This window comes from Loxodonta africana, chromosome 7 (genome assembly GCF_030014295.1).
Source record: "Loxodonta africana isolate mLoxAfr1 chromosome 7, mLoxAfr1.hap2, whole genome shotgun sequence".
Taxonomy (NCBI): Eukaryota; Metazoa; Chordata; class Mammalia; order Proboscidea; family Elephantidae; genus Loxodonta; species Loxodonta africana.
Genome location: NC_087348.1, coordinates 5,646,963 through 5,658,422, shown reverse-complemented (window position 1 = coordinate 5,658,422; position 11,460 = coordinate 5,646,963). Strand labels below are relative to the sequence as shown.

Genomic DNA, 11,460 nt, shown 5'->3' with positions numbered 1-11,460 from the left:
TTGGCAAGGCGTCCCCTCCCAGGTCAAGATTAGCCAGGTGGTCCCCCTTCAGTCCAGGTTATCCAAGTGGTCCCCCGTTGGTCAAAGTAAGCCAGGTGCCCCCCCAGTCAAGGTTAGCTTGGTGAACCCCCTCAGTCGAGTTTAGCCAGGGGTCCCTCTTCAGTCAAGGTTATCTAAGTGGAAGTGGCCCCCTTCCATCAAGGTTAGCCAGGTGCCCCTCCCAGTCAAGGTTAGCGAGGTGCCACCTCTCAGTCACGGTTAGACAAGTGGCCCCCTCTCAGTCAAGGTTAGCCAGGTGCCCCCCCTCAGTCAAGTTTTGCCAGGTGACCTGCCCTCAGTCAAGGTTAGCCAGGTGCCCCCCCCCAGTCAAGGTTAACCAGGTGGCATCCCCAGTCAAGGTTAGCCAGGTGTCCCCCTTCCTTCCCCCTACTTGGTCAAGGTGAATCGGATGGAAGAAGGAATGTACTCTGGGGCTTGTAAAGTCTTGGAGTTGAGGCTGGTGATACCGGTGACCCGGCTGGACTCAGATCAGAAAACATCCCTTCGACAAATATTTATTCCAGACACCAGAGGAGCAGGGGAGGCACCACCCCTTCCCCAGATCCCTGCCCTGAGTAGGTGACATTGCCGATGAGGTGGACCCTGGGAAGGGCAGTGGACTGGAGGGGCAGGCAGGTGGGCTGCTGTTGACCTCAGACCTGCTTGGTGCAGAGTTGTCTCCACCCACTAGGGGAGACCAGGGAGGGGGGAGGGGCTGGCATCTCCATCCCGGATGACACAGCAGCAGACTGACAGACGCCAGCTGCTGGGCCGAACCATTGACCCCTCTGCCTGACCGTGCCAATACTGACCCCTCTGCCTGCCAGGGCAAATACTTGAGGTCAGTGGCAGGCATGGCATCTGTGAACAGGGCCACCAGGGCTCCCCCTGGGCCTGGCCCCAGGAGCCCAGCCAAGACACCTCTGGACCAGCCTGGCAGGGTGGGGTGGGCAGAAGTTGCCTTCTCTAGGCCTCTGCCTGAGTCCTTAGGGGCAACGAGGAGCTGTCTTGGCGGGATTGCCCTGGAGACACCTGCATCAGGGAAGTGCTGGCTGAGGTCCACAGGACTTCTGGCCCTCTCACTGGGGGCTGTTTCTTAGCCACACAGGCAGGCAGGACTGTGAGTGAAAGGATGGATGGACGGATGGAAGGATGGAGGGGTGGACGGGTTGTTGGGTGGGTCAGTGGGCGGATGGGTGGATGGGTGGGTGGGTGCGTGAGTGGGTGTGTGGGCAGGCAGATGGATGGATGGATGGATGGATGGATGAACAGAAGAACCAATCACTCAAGCAATATATTAAGAAATCAGTAGATGAAAACATGGTCTCTCTCGTCGTCCCAACATGAGTTGCTGCAGCCTCTTGAGGGTATTTACATTTTCATAAGGGCCTTGGCACCTTGGCAATGGTGCTCCCACATGACAGATGGGGAAACTGAGGCTCAGAGAGAAGGAAAGCTTCTCCCACAGTGAAGCACGCCCTACCCATTAGCACCTAGGCATCTCGGTCCCACTGCTGGTGGCCAGGGCTGTATTCAGCCAGCACCTTGAAGGGTCTGCATATGGCACAGCTTTGGGAAGATAGCCCTACACCCACTCCCATCCCACACCAGAGCCAGATCCTGGGACCCAGAGATTCAGGTCTGACTTGGCTCTGCCTCCTCCACCAGCCAGCACCACAATGTCCATCTGCCCACCAGGGCCAGGTTCTCGGTGGGCCCCTTGGTAGCCTTCCCCTCCTCCAGGTCCTGCTGAGGTTGGTGCACTGATTCTGGGACCAGGCAATGGCATGAGGGACTCCTGGGGGGCAGGGGGCCACACAGCACCCAGTGTGTTCTGGTGGTGAGCATGCAGGGAGCCTGGGAGCCCAGAGGAGCACCTGATCTCACGGGCCATTCAGGGAAGGCTTCCAGGGGAGGTGCTGTCTGTGCTGAGGTCACAGGACTATGGAACAGTGAGGGGGTATGGAGTAGGGGTAGAAGTTGCAGTCAGGGAAGGCCCAGCTTGTCCCAGGAACTCCACAGACCCCTTGGACGCAAGACTCCCAAGCCCCAGCCAGCACCAGGACCCCTGTGCCCCACTGTGTCCTCTGCTCTGCTGTCTCCCTGCATGGAGACCTGTACATGTCAGACCCAGCTACCACACTCCTAAACCCAAGCCTCATGGTGGGTTCCGGCTGTCCCCGTCGCTATTATCGTGGACCCGCCCTCAGCAGCACAGGCTGGTAAACCCGAGGCCTGGCCAAGCCAGGCTGCCAAGCACTCCCAGGGGGCCCAGGCCACTGCCGCCTCTCCCGGATGGCATTTTGGGGTACGTTCCCTAAGGGAAAACAGGGCAGGAATGCCAGAGTCCAGTCCCTGAGGGTTGGGTGTGGCTTGGGGCTGGGCAGAGAAAGGAGGGGAGAGGAGCAGAGAGACTGGAGAAAGAGGACAGGATGGGCCAGCCCGGGGCAGCACCGTGCCAGGCGGTACCAGGGAAGAGGCCTTGGGCACCAGGCACAGAGTGACTGGCCACCATCTCTCCCCTTGTGGGAGGGGGAAGGTCATGTCCTGAGGCAGCCCACTCAGGTCAGGGCCAGAGCAACAGCTGGTAGCAGGTGCTGGGCCTGCACCCCACAATGAAGGAGGGGAGTTTGACCTCTTCTTGGTGGAGATGCCGCGGCAGCCACGAGAGATGGCTGGGGGCTCCTCGTAGGCTCTGCTCTGGGTGTGGGACCTCAATGTGCTCTAAGGGGCCCAAGTGGCACAGGAGGAGCTGGGAAGGGGTCCCACCCCCTCCAACCCCGGCGCCCTCCCCTGCAGAGGCAGGCGGCCACCAGCTGTGCCTCTGTGTCCCTCAGTCTCCCAGGTCCATGCCACCTTACAAATTTGCACTCTGCAGAGGGAGAAACTGAGGCTCAGGTGTGGAGGGCTCAGCCCCTGCCAGCCATTGGCTGAGGGTCTCTGGCCCCTGGGCCACCCTGATCTGTAAGTATGGCCAGCCAGCCCCCTGCCTACCATCTCCCCAGCGGGGGCCCAGCCTCCAAAGCCTTCCTGAAGACAATGAGCAACACCACAACACAGCCTGAGTCCAAGTCCCTGCTCCATGTGGGGCTTCCCCAGAATAGCGGCCTTTCACAGCAGCCCACTGGCTGGGCTCAGGACCAAGGGCCCTGCCTGGTCCCTCACCCAGGTGGGGGTGGACAGGGACTCAGTGAGGCCAATCAGCTTGCCAAGGGCGATACAGCCCAGCCTGACTCCAAATCCAGTGCTCGATGGGCTGTGGCAGCCCCACCAGGAGCCTGGCACAGCGCCTCCAGCCCCTCCACCTCCTCTGAGCCCCAAGGTAGACCAACCCGCACGCCCACGCCTCCCCCAGGGCAGCAGGAGGGCACAGAGAAGGGGCCTTTGTCCAGCCCTCGGAAGGGCCTGGGGGCCCCGCAGAGCCATCCCAACACCGGGCCTGGGAGAGGTGGTAATGAGCAGGCCGGGTGGGGACCTGGCACAAAGGCCGCCTTGTGGGGCTGTCGGGAGCTGTCACCAAGTGTGCCCATCAGGGCTCCATCTTGGGAATGCACGGCCAGTGGGTTTGAGCTGAGATGGCCGCCCACGAGGGCTGAGACCCCAGGAGTGGTGACCTCCATCTGAAACCACAACAGGCATCAGTCAGGAGCACGTGAGGGGCCGGGGCACAGAAATGGGCTTGAGAAGGGGCAGTGTGGGCATGTGGTGGGGGAGCATCTCATGCCGACCGAGTACAGGAGTGCAGCCCCAAAACAGAAGCAGCAGGACGGAGAGGAAGAGGACAGTGAGGGCACCAGCCCCTGCCAGGCCTTCCTGGGCCTTAGCCTTCCCATCCCAGCAATGGGCCACAAGTCCATTTGGTTGGCCCCACCAGTGGTGGGGAGGTCGTATGAAATAAAGGAAGAAGAAACATGTTGTAAACTTTAAGTGCAGTGAGCAGATGAGAGGAGCGCTGGTGGTGCAATGGTTAAGCACTCGGCTACCAACAGAAAGGTCAACGGTGCAAACTCCCTAGCCACTCCGAGGGATAAAGACCTGAGGATCTGATTCCATAAAGATTAACCAAAACCAACTCATAGCGACCTTGTAGGACAGAGTAGAAGCCATATGATTTCCAAGGAGCAGCTGGTAAATTCGAACTGCAGACCTTTTTGGTAAGGATCACAAAGCCTTGGAAACCCTTTGGGGCAGTTCTGCTCTGTCCTATAGGGTCACTATGAGTCAGAATCAACTTGACAGCAACGGGTTTGGTTTTGGGAGCAGATGAGGCATGGTCTGAGAAGCCCCTTAGAACCTCCAGGCATGGCAGTGGCCTCCAAATGTCCTGTGGGGGGAGGAGCACGGGACAGGAGGCGAGGAGGGGGTTGGGGGGCAGCTAGGGCTCTGCGTCACAGACTCCCTCGGGGAACTCACATGCCCGCTTGTAGCTGTTTCCTCGTCTATGAAATGAAGGTTCAAGACTAAGGTCCTTCTGACCCCTGGACACAGGAGGCCGGGTGGGCAGGCACCGCAGACCCCTTCATGGTGGGCATCCCCCTGCCCCCTGCCCCAGCAGCACCCAGGGACCCAACACGAGTTATCGACCACTCCTGAAATAGCCCAGGACAGCTTTCCCACAGGCCTCGGGCGGTATTTTTAGCCCTGGAGCCCGAAGCTCAGCTCAAGAATAGCCCTGGGACAGTGGGAACGTGATCAGAAGGAGAGGGCAGCTGCTGTGGTCGAGGGCCTCCCGCGGCTGGCCAAGTGGAAGGCTGGAACCGGCTCCCCATGGCCACCCTCTGCCCCCCTAGATGAGCGGAGGAGAGGCTGCCCTTGCAGGCCCGGGCTGGGCGGGGGAGCCTGTTCATGTGATGACCCCCAGGCCTCTGGCCAGAGGCTGTGCCGGCCCACGGCCACCCAGCCCGAGCTGATAGTCCTCCTGGCCTCCACAGCTGCAGGGGCCAGCTCCAGCACCTGGGGCCAGCCGGCACTCAGCAAAGACAAGCTGTGCTAAGATTCCCGGGTACAGCCTCTCATGGGCTCCTCCTCGCCTGCAAAGCCTGCTATGGCTCCTGAGCACGGGCGGCCGCTGGGACTGCTGCCAGCTGATGGGCCTGGAGTTTATCTATGGAGCCCCCTGAGCCCCTCATCCCATGCACCCTGGGACTGACATTGGCCCTCAAGGGTAGTGTGAAGCTGCCCTGGCCCCAGGCACACCTCGGGCCCCACCCTGAGTCTTCAGCCTCATGCACACAAGGTCCCCACTGACAGTCCTGCCCCAGGGGGACAGGGGCAGCTCGGACACCTCCAGGAGCCTTTCCCTGACACCCCTCCCACCCCTCACCCCACAAGGCCCTGGCAAAGGCCCGAGAGCCCCGTCAGGGACACTGGTCAGCCGTTTTCAGCTCTGAGGAGAAGGCTGGAGACGCCACGCGTCCCAGGACTCTGGACCACGGCCTGCAATTCTTCTATCACTAAGAAGCCCGTCCCCCTCTCCAGCCCTCCTGCCCCACCTGGGCACACACAGCTCTCTAGCTGGACGCTGTCACCCACCTGGCCTCACCCTCATGGCACCTAGAGAGCAGTGAGTGAGGCCTTCGTCCCTGTCCCTGCTCCCACCCCAGGGCCTGCAGGGGCCTGGCAGAGTTAGCAGCACCAATACAGGTGCCTCTGGCTGTGCCCAGTGCCACCCCACTCTATCCCCCCACCTAGCCCTGCAGGGGAACAGCAGCTGGCCTGGAGAGAAGCCACGCTGGGCCCCGGCAGCCCCTGGAAGGACAGCCCCTCGAAGGACTCTCCTGCCTATCTGAGGCGGCCACACAGGAAAACAGGAAGCTCGGGGACAGCATCTTTCCTTTTCCTTCTTTTGTCCAATTGTTCTCCGCGCTGCCACGCCATCCGGCGGCTTCACCGATGCTCCTCTCAGACCTGGGCTGGGCTTGCCCTGACCCCCACAGAGGAGGTACGAGGGCCAGGGAGGCTGGGGAGGCCTGGGGTCTCAATTTTCACTGCTGCCACAGAAATACCTCAAGTGGGTGGCTTTAAAGAACAGAAATTTATTTTCTCGGTTCAGGAGACTTGACGTCCGAATTCAGGGCTCTGTCAGCTCGGAAGAGGTCCTGGTCTGGGCTTCTCTAGCGTTCTTCTTGGCCACCTCCACGTGGCATCAGTCTTCTCTGTTCATCCTTCCTGTCTCTGTTGCTCCTTGTGGCTCAGAAGTTATTGGGTTTAGGACACACCCTACACCGATAATGGCCTCATTAACATAACAAAGGAAACCCTATTCCCAAACGAGACCACACCCATGGGGGTTTGGATCGCAGCTCACATTTTGGGGGACATAATTCAATCCATAAAGGTCCTGCAGAGCCCAGGACCCAGCCCTGTCCACGGGCCGCGAGGCTGCCAGATACACAGAAAGTCCTTGATTGAAGCCCTGTCTTTCAGGGCAAACCCAAGGGACTTTCCAAAGCTGTAGGGGGGAGGGGGGCGGAATCTGGCCTCTGAAGTGGAAATAGGCGCAGGGTGTGGAGATGCCCTGAAAGGAAAGCCCAAAGCCGTGGGCTCAAGTCCCTGCTCTGCCCCGCAGCGACCCCCAGCAAATGAGTCTCTTCTCAGAGCTTCCGCTCCCTGTGGGCACAGCAGAGATAGGGCCACCTGGGTCCTGGACGCTGATGAGAGCCAAGCACGGTGACACTCGTGCAAGTGACTGCAGACTGCGAGCCGCCACCCTGGGAAGGCTTCCTGCCTTGGGCCGGGTCTCCTCTGGGGCACCCTCCTCCACCTCCTGCAGGAAAGAGTGAAAGGGGGCACCCCTAAAACCTCAGTGCCTCCGTGGAGAAAGGTCACCCAGCCCCGTCGTGTCATGCCTGTGAGATTTTGCAGATGGCTGGACTCCCACAGCACGCACCGAGACCTCTGGGCTGGGAGCAGCAGGGCCCCAGGGACAGAGGTCAGAGGCGAGGAGAAGAGCAGAGACATCCCCCAGGAAGCCCATCTCACAGCCCAGGGAAGGAGAAGAATTTGTCCCTCACCTTGCTGGTCCCCACTAGACACACATACACACGTGTGCCTACACATGCACATGCATGTAACCACACACATGCATTGCATGCACACACAAACATGCCGTGCATGTATACATGGGAACACACAGACTGCTCACGTACATGCACACACGTGCACACACCCAGATCCACATGCACCCATGCATGTGAACACACATACACTCATGTGAACACATACATGTACACCCATGTGAACACATACATGTACACCCCTGTGAATGCATACATGTACACCCCTGTGTACACATACATGTACACACATGGGCACACATACATGTACACCCCTGTGTACACATACATGTACACACATGGGTACACATGTGAATGCATCTGTGCTCACACACGTGTGAACACACATGGAGCCTGCTCAGAAGGGTCTTCCCAGAGCGTGTCCTTGCCTCCAGAAGAATTTTCTGGACTGACCGCAGCCACCTGTGCTCAGCTGGTCCTTCCTACCTGCAAATGCTGCCCTCTGAGGTGCTGGGGACACCTGGCTGTTTCCGGAATCCCATCAGCCAGACATTGTGCCTCCATGCAGGCATCTTTCCCATGGCTTCACTGCCCACACCTTCCAAGGGCCGCCAGGAAGCTGGGCTTCCGATCCTGGGGCCCACACGTCCATGAGGGAAACTGGGGCTCAGTATGCATAAGAGGACAGGGCCTGGGGCTTGAGTCCCAGCCGTTCTGTCCTCATCTCTCTGCATCTGCCAAATGGGCACAAGAACTCCGGTTCTGAGTACGTCCTGGGGATGATGTGGGCTCAGGTGAGAAAAAGACAAGACAAGATTTGGGGTCAGGAACGCCTGGGGCAAGCAGGAGGGGCTGAGATGATGGTGCTCTTGGTGAGCACACCTCAAGGGGGACAGGAGCCCCTCTCTCTCACCCCTCAGAGCTCTAGCCCTGTATATCAAGTTGAATCACATTTGGTGGCTATGAGCAACTGGGAGGGGACAGGAAGGCACAGCAGCACTGCTGTGGGGTGGAGACAGAGGACTGGTCCAGAATCTGTCATCTTCGAGTGACAGAAAGCCAAACTGGCAGAGGCCAAACAGAGAAAGTTAATTGGCTCACAGAACCCAAAATCAAGAGGTGTGACAGCTTCAGGCATAGCTGGTGCCAGAAGCTCATCTTTTCTCTGCGTTGGTGTCGTTCGTTCTCCCCTCCCTCCTTTCCTTCTGGTCCAAGAAAACAGGCTTCTTGCTCCCAAGTTTGGACATAAGCCCGGGGGCTGACACACTGGCCTTTAGTGCCCTGGCTTGGGCTAGGAGTCCACCTCTGGACCTACAGGCAGAGTCAGCCCCACTGACCACCAAGACTGAGTTGAGGAAGGCATGGCTGCCCACAGGAAAACAGGATGCTGAAGCTGGAAGGTGGCATTATCACCGATGTATGTACTGCAGGCATGTCTGAAGGGATAGGCAGTGATGGAACATTCTGGCAGCAAGGCAGAGTAGGACGCGAGTCCTGGCTCTGGCTTTCTGCATGACCCTGAGCCTCTCCATCAAAAAAAGATTAGGAAGCTGTGCGGCCACTCACAGGCCTGCTGCAAAGTGTGTTCCCCTTCCCATGTAACAAACCACCCCCATCTTAGCAGCATAAACGGCAAGTATTCTATTGTCCTCATGGGTTTTGTGGCTCAGAAATCAGGGTAGAGCACAGTAGCACATCTCTGTTCCATGATGTTTGGGCCTCAGCTGGGAGGATTCAAACAGCTGGGGCTAGAATCACCTGGAGCCATTTCACTCACCCGTCTGGTGCCCAGTTGGGGCCACTTGAAGATGGGCTCAGCTGGGACTGTGGTCTTGGCCGTTGGCTTGCGGCTTGGGCTTCCTCACAACATGGCTGCTCAGAGGAGTCAGATTTGCAGATATGGCAGCCCAGGGCTCCAAGGGTGCACATACAGAGCCAAAGCTTTCTGACACAATCTCGCAAACTGCCTGGCATCATTTCCGCCATGCTTATTGGTAGAAGCGGTCACGAGCCCACCCATTTTCCAGACGGAGGACCTAGACCTCACCTCCTGAGAGATGAGGTTGTCGACAAAATTACAACCTTGCTTTAAAGCTGTCCCAAGCCTCAAACAGGATACTCTGGGGGAGATTTTGCCTCCAGAGGACATTTGGCAATGTCTGAAGGCATTTTTGGCTGTCACAGAACAGTGGGAGCAGGTGTTACAGACATCTAGTGGGTAGAAGCCAGGGATATTGCTAGACATCCTACAATCCACAGGACAGGCCACATGACAAAGAATGATCTGGCCCAAATATCGACCGTGCCATGGTGGAGATATCCTGGGCTAATGGACATGGGTGTGGACATGCCAGGAGGGTCACACTTCCAGTCGCAGAGGGCCCTCTGGGGTTGTCCCTCAGGCTCCTATGCCTAAGGGCAGAGTCATCCCCACTGGCCTGAGGACAGAAGCTCTTTGGGAGGCAGCAGCAGCCGGATCACTGGACTGGGAGGCAGGAGACCCGGGCCCCATCCCCACACTGCTCCCCACAAGCCCCATGACCTTGAATGAGTCACTTCCTCTCTTGTGGCCCTTTCACTAGTCCAAGGCAGGAGAAGGAGCTGGGGAGCCCTGCCATCTAGGAGCTGTGAAATCTCGCCACGGCTTCAGACTGTGGTCGGTACCTGTGTTGACTCACCCAGCGCCATTTGCTCATCCTGGTAACGCGGTGTCCTCACCTTGGGGACCGTCCAGCCAGAGCAATACCGTCTTCTTTACAGGGCAGTTTAGGTTTTCTTTATTTCCTCTTCTTTCTCCTCCACCCGGGGCTTCCACTGAAATGCCAACCCAACGGCCAGCTACAAAGGCAGCCCCAAACCACAGCCTTCCGGGCCTCCGAGCTCCGAGCAGCGCCTGAGAGTCACAGGCCGGCCGTGCATTGTTCCATTTTTGGAATTCTTCGGGGGTGAGAGCAGCCGCAGTTGTCAACAGAGCTCTGTTCAGAGAGGCTGGCCGGGCAGAGGAGAGAGGGCGCGCTATTGTCCCGGCCGAGCCGTGGGCCGCTGGAATGTGCCGGAATGCAGGCGCATGGCATGGCCCCAGAGCGGGGCCTTTGTGTGTGGACACCGCGCAGCCCGGCCACCCCATAAATAACGATGGCCTCACTTGGAAGGGCTGGACAGGCCTCTGGACATCAGGATTCAGCCGTGTGATGGGGTGGGGGGACCTGTCCCCAGAAGGGAGGCCCAGGGCAGGCCTTCCATATGGAGTGTACGGGGTCAATTATCAGTGGGCTGGTTTGATGGTTTGGGGCCAACGCCAACCCCTCTGCTCCCAAGTACCTCCTCAGTGGGCTTCATGGTGCCTGAACCCACCATCAGGCCTCAGGAGCTCAGCCGTGAAAATGCAAATCCAGACACAGAGGAGGAATGGGGACCGGGAGGGCCGTGACGCCGACCCAGCCACCTGCTCCTCAGTGGCGTTCTACAGTCACTCAACCTCTCTGAGTCTCGCTTTCTTTGTCAGTAAAAATGAGGACCACAGGATAAAAATCCACATACAGTGCAGCCAGTGATCCAGGTCACCATCGACAGCTGCAAGTTTTGTTCAGAGGACGTGCCTGTGGTGAGAAGGGCGCTTTGACTCTGTGGCCGTCCTCCCCAAAACCTGTGGTTGTTGTTGGTTGCCACTGTCACCTGACTCACGGTGACCCCACACCCAACAGAACAAAACGCTGCCAGATCCTGCACCATCCATGTGATCAGTTGCACATAGGACCATTGTGCTACATAGAGTTTTCACTGGCTGATTTTCAGGCATAGATTGCCAGGCCTTTCTTCCTACCCATCTTAGTCTGGACGTTCTGCCGAAACCTGGTCTGCATCATAGAAACACGCAAACCCCCCCGACAGGCTGGTGATGGCTGCATATGAGGTGCACTGGCTGGGACTTGAACCTGGGTCTCCCTCACGGAAGGTGAGAACTCTGCCACTGTACCTCCTCTGTCCCTCAAAATACGTTACTCTTTAGTCATGAGAAAAATACCCGACAAACCCCAGTAGAGAATCATCCTACAAATAGCTGACCAAAAAAAAAAAAAAACATTGCTGTCAAGTCGATTCTGACTCATGGTGACCTTCGAAACTGTCAAAGTCATCAAAAACAAGGAAAGTCTGGGAAACCATCACAGCCCAGGGGAGCCTGAGGAGACATGATGGTTAAATGTCATGTGGGGTCCGGGGTGGGATCCTGGAACAGAAAACGGGCATTAGGTCAAAACCAAGGAAATCGGAATAGCTATGGACTTTGGTTGATAACAACAATGTCTCACAATTCGTTCACAGAGCAAACGGCTTAAGCTCTCCGCTGCTAACCGAAAAGTTGGCGGTTCGAACCCAACCAGCGGCTTCTCCGGAGAAAGGCCTG

General features: G+C 58.1%; 1 long non-coding RNA gene across 1 annotated transcript; it reads right to left on the bottom strand.

The window, feature by feature from the left end:
* Positions 1 to 6,058: 6,058 nt before the first annotated feature.
* On the bottom strand, positions 6,059 to 10,095 carry LOC111753167 (uncharacterized). The gene is made up of 2 exons (XR_002788025.2): positions 9,734 to 10,095; positions 6,059 to 6,805 (listed from the first exon to the last, which is right to left on the bottom strand). It is a non-coding gene; the product is annotated as an uncharacterized LOC111753167 (long non-coding RNA).
* Between the last annotated feature and the right edge of the window lie 1,365 nt (positions 10,096 to 11,460).